Genomic DNA, 6,000 nt, shown 5'->3' on the forward strand with positions numbered 1-6,000 from the left:
ATAGTAATAGTCCAAGAGCCCATGATAGCCAGACATACGTCATAGTATAAAGGCCCAAAATTTTCCTGCGTAAGCGCACTGGAGCAGGTATGAAGGGTTCGCTATTAGTTAAGCTGACTCGCGCTGACTTTGGCGGGCAAGAGGTAGCAAAGGCGCGAAAAAATGGTGTCCAAAAACATCATAGTATAAAGCGTGATTTTTTTTATATTTTGTAAGGGGTGCTACTAGGAGTTATGCCTTACAATGCCAGACACTTAGCACGCTGGCTTTGCGCAGCCAGACACTTCAAAGCAGGGAAAAAATGGTGCACAAAAACATCATAGTATAAAGCGCGATTTTTTGAGCAATCACGATTGCTTATTGTTCTCACTTGACAGTCCTTGATGTTCCGGTTCCTTTTTCAGCTTGGACCAGGGCTGCAGCACCACCGTCCACCGGCGGCGGCGCGGTTGGTCCTGACCACTGTCCACCGGAATCCACTTTTGCTGGGCGGTGGCGTCCATGTCCCACACGCACGAACGCCTACACACACACACACACACACCACCGCCTACACACACACACACGAACGAACGCCTACACACATACACACACACACGAACGCCTACACACACACACACACGAACGCCCACACACACGAACGCCTACACACACACACACGAACGCCTACACACACACACGAACGCCTACACACACGCGCGCGAACGCCTACACACACACACACACACCACCGCCTACACACACACACACGAACGAACGCCTACACACATACACACACACACGAACGCCTACACACACACACACACGAACGCCTACACACACACACACACGAACGCCTACACACACACACGAACGCCTACACACACACACACGAACGCCTACACACACACACACACGAACGCCTACACACACACACACACACACGAACGCCTACACACACACACGAACGCCTACACACACACACAAACATCTACACGCACACGCACGTACACAACACTCACTCACACACATACATACACTTACGTACCCACACACATGCGCCTACACAAACACACACGCTCGTGATTGCGAAAAACATAATTTGAATTCAAGATGCCAAAAATTCAAATTATTATTATTATTTTTTATATATTGTAAGGGGTGCTACTAGGAGTTACGCCTTACAATGCCAGACACTTCGCACGCTGGCCTTGCGCAGCCAGACACTTCAAAGTTGGGAAAAATCGTGTCCAAAAACATCATAGTATAAAGCGTGATTTTTTTATATTTTGTAAGGGGTGCTACTAGGAGTTATGCCTTACAATGCCAGACACTTCGCACGCTGGCCTTGCGCAGCCAGACACTTCAAAGTTGGGAAAAATCGTGTCCAAAAACATCATAATATATAGCGTGATTTTTTTATATTTTGTAAGGGGTGCTACTGGGAGTTACGCCTTACAATGCCAGACACTTCGCACGCTGGCCTTGCGCAGCCAGACACTTAAAATAAATGGGGTGTCTAAAAACATCATAATATAAAGCGTGATTTAAAGCGTCATAATATAAAGCGCTGCGCAAGGCCAGCGTGCGAAGTGTCTGGCATTGTAAGGCGTAACTCCTAGTAGCACCCCGTACAAAATATAAAAAAATCACGCTTTATACTATGATGTTTTTGGACACGATTTTTCCCAACTTTGAAGTGTCTGGCTGCGCAAGGCCAGCGTGCGAAGTGTCTGGCATTGTAAGGCGTAACTCCTAGTAGCACCCCTTACAATATATAAAAAAATCACGCTTTATATACTATGATGTTTTTGGATACGATTTTTCCCAACTTTGAAGTGTCTGGCTGCGCAAGGCCAGCGTGCGAAGTGTCTGGCACTGTAAGGCGTAACTCCTAGTAGCACCCCTTACAATATATAAAAAAATCGCGCTTTATACTATGATGTTTTTGTGCACCATTTTTTCCCTGCTTTGAAGTGTCTGGCTGCGCAAAGCCAGCGTGCTAAGTGTCTGGCATTGTAAGGCGTAACTCCTAGTAGCACCCCTTACAAAATATAAAAAAATCACGCTTTATACTATGATGTTTTTGGACACGATTTTTCCCAACTTTGAAGTGTCTGGCTGCGCAAGGCCAGCGTGCGAAGTGTCTGGCATTGTAAGGCGTAACTCCTAGTAGCACCCCTTACAATATATAAAAAAATCGCGCTTTATACTATGATGTTTTTGTGCACCATTTTTCCCCTGCTTTGAAGTGTCTGGCTGCGCAAAGCCAGCATGCTAAGTGTCTGGCTTTGTAATGTTTAACTCGTAATAGTATCCCTAATATAATATTAAAAAATCACGCGTTATACTATGATGTTTTTGTTCACCATTTTTTTCGCGCCTTTGCTACCTCTTGCCCGCCAAAGCCAGCGCGAGTCAGCTTAACTAATAGCGAACCCGTCATACCTGCTCCAGTGCGCTTACGCAGTAAAATTTTGGGCCTTTATACTATGACGTATGTCTGGCACCCATGGACTCTTACTCTATAACCTTTTTTATTGAGGTTAGAAGACAGTGGATCATCTAAAAATTATGAATAAACGGACAGAATTATCGGCGTCAAGATCGTAACACTATTTGGACATCTCGCATGTATGTTTAAGAAAAATTACTTTTCTTCTAAGATACTGCATAAAAGCTTATGAAAACACTTTTAAACAATTAAAAAATGATTCTGAGGATCGATAAATACCTTTAAAACGAAAACATCATATACTTAGTTCTCAAAAAATAGCATTGTAAAGATCGTAACTTTTGGACATGCATCAAATTTCAAACTTACTTTTTTTTTAAATCGTTTACAAAGTAAATAATCTGTCTTTACTTTTGTTATTTGTGTAAAATATTAACAAAAAATTATTCAGTGTAAGATTCATGCCTTTCATTTTTTTTTTTTTTTTGAAACGAATGGAAATAATGAAAAAAAAAAATTTTTTTTTATGGTACATTTGCTCAGTTAACGTTTTGGTATGTCCAAAATTGTGGCTTTTAGCAAAGAAAATATTTTTTTAAGGGCATTTGAAGAGCATTTTTTCAAAAATTTATGGCAATTCTTGTCTCTATACAGTATTATAATTTAACTCAAAAAATTTTGAGTTAATTAAAATGAAAGTTATTTGATGTTGAAGCTTCAAAGTTGAAGTCTGTGTTTGTTCCCACCTTTTGAGAACTGCCCAGATATGAAAAATACATGTATTTTTTAAAAAAATAAAAATTATGACTTGTTAATTGGAAAAAAACTTCTTTAAAGGGGAATTTTTAATCATTCTGCCATCAGTAACGAATTTACTTGGTCACCATAATGAGGGGGCCCAAAAGGGATTTATAAATGCACATAAGTAATTTATACATAGTTGTGTGATTAGACAAAGAGGCCTCCAGAAGTGCATTCGTGCTTTAAAAATGTAAATCAAACACTGCATAGTCTTCAGAGGGGCCTTCAAATTAATGTGGGCCTGGGGCGTCACTCTTAGTTAGTCGGGCTCTACTGCTGCCAATATATTTTTAGTGGTGAAATAAAAAATAAATTAATAAATTTTAAAAAAAACAAAAAAACAGGGAAATTTTAACGGTCGTAAAAAGTTAAAATACTTTTGGTCTCTTTGACGCTTTTATTTATAAATGACAATTTACAACTGCTATAAAATGCAACTCACAACAAGGGCCGACGTGAGGTCATGTCAGCTTAGTTGGAGAATAGGGGCCCGGCTTGGAATTCAACTCGTGCAGAGGGTAAAATATCCTAATGGTGAAAGGTGTAGAAGGAGACTTGTGAAAAAATTGACCTTTGTCATTTTTTCCCGGATCCGCTTTTGCTCTCGGCGACCCTGTTTATAACAATTGGAATAAAAGTGACAAAATATTTTTTTCCGTAAAATTATTTAAAAATATGCAATCTTAAAATACTATTGAGGAGTATCCAGTTTCGAAAATTTGTTGGAGGAAAGTACTCGTACCTCTCCCATTTTTTTAACATTCCCAAAGATGGTCTAAAACTGTGTTTTAAAATTAACAGTATCAAAAATTTTCTGGGAGAGTCCCGTCCCCTCCTCTCTCTCGGCATCATCAATGAAGAACGTTTTAAATCTCATTTTTAGTGCCTCAATTTCGAAAACTTTCCGGGGTGAGCCTCCTGAAAACTCCTTTTCCTAACATCACTGAAGGTCAGCAATAATTTCGTTTTTGGAACTTAATTTTCGAGTTACTGCCGGTGTCCTAGTCTTTACCAAAAAGGGCTTTTAAGACTTCAATTTGAAAATTTTCTGGTGGATGGCCTTGGAATCTTTCTCGAATTAAATTCACCAAAGATCTTCTAAAACTGCGCTTTCAAAGCTAATATATTTTTGAAAATTTCAGAGGAGAGCCCCCGGAACCGCTCTTCGTACCATATACTCGAAGATAATTTAAAATTCTGCTTTTGGATTTCCACTTCTGAAAAATTGCAGCAGTAGAACCCGTGAACCTACGCTCCCCTTACATCACCAAATATTGTCTAAAATTGAGTTTTTAAGACTACAATTCCAAAAATTTACCGGGGAAGGGAGAGGCCCCCCAGACCCCCCTATTTTAGATTCAGTGTTAATCTTTCCATTAAGTTTATATTGCTAATACTTTAATGACTCCCAACAAGCGAGAAAGCTAAGTCGTCTCTCTCTCTCTCTTTGTATTGATACATGCATTTGAAAAAATATTAAGGGGCTAACAAACTCGTACCCGACACTTCCCACCAGGTTATTGACCTCGTATCGAGTCTGGGGGTCATCAGGATATGGCAGTATAAAAAAGGGAATGCTTATGACAGGGCCCAGTAATGTATGTTTGTGTCGAGGGACCCATCACGTTCTAAGACGGCTCTAGTCTTTCACCCATGAACGTCGCTAGATCAGTTTCATATAACAGGGTTACTAAGTTACTTGTTATGACTGCAGAAAAGGACATACTAGCCAATCAGTGTTATCATTTAGGAAATATTCAATCAAGTTCCGGGCATTATAAAAATACTTAAATGGACAATTACAATCACAATTTCCTCCAAAATAAGGTTTAGCTAATACTGTATCAATTTGTTCACCATTAAAGCGCAGAAGTGCTCATATCTGTTAAATTTTGTTGAAATGAAACATATTTAGTTGTTAATAATAATTCTTCATATTTAAGTGATACCCCAATCGTTAGGTAAAATTTAATATTTATAAGAACTATGGGGCCGCTACACCTCCTAACGCCAGGGCCGATTTTTTCAATCAATCCGCCACTGCTTGCTTCTATCTTACTTCTACTGCATATTGTTAATCTGTTCAGCCCGGAAAAAAAAAACAGTACCTTTATTCCTTTTTGTTTTCTTCACTGCTTGTACTAATTTAAAAAAAAGTTGTTGCAATGAGAAATCTATATTTTTTTGTCTTTAAAACTTAAAGAAGTTGTTTCTTACAAAGTTTGAACAATACTGTAAAACTGTACAATCTAGTACAAAATTTCACAGACTGGAAAGGGCAAATGAAGTGCATTAAATAATTTTAATTGTTCTCGAGTCCTTGAAATGGATTAGATGAGTCTTTGAAATTCCTAAGCAAAGGATGCTTCAATTTTATTTCTTATCAAGTGTATAAATTATGGATTGTCCAAATGGGCAGCTCCCTCGCTCTTTCTCTCAGAGGACTGCTGTCACTGATTTGTCAACCCGAAGACAATTTTTACTGTTTATTATCATACTTCACAAAACAGTATTTTGCTATTTTTTCTGATATTTTGGTAGTTCTAATTACCCATTGTAAGGTTTCAAAATGCAGAATTTTATATCTATTTTACGAAAATTCCTCCAGGGGAGAAATCCCCCGGACCCCCTAATGTGGGTAGGTTGTTGGTAGGTAAAAGTTGTGCGGGCTACAAAAGAGACTCAAAACCTGAAAAAGTTTAGGGCCACGGAAATTAAACCAGTCTTGATTGCAACTAATATTGCTCAAAAAAAAAAATATCCTG

The sequence above is a fragment of the Uloborus diversus genome, chromosome 4 (genome assembly GCF_026930045.1).
Source record: "Uloborus diversus isolate 005 chromosome 4, Udiv.v.3.1, whole genome shotgun sequence".
Taxonomy (NCBI): Eukaryota; Metazoa; Arthropoda; class Arachnida; order Araneae; family Uloboridae; genus Uloborus; species Uloborus diversus.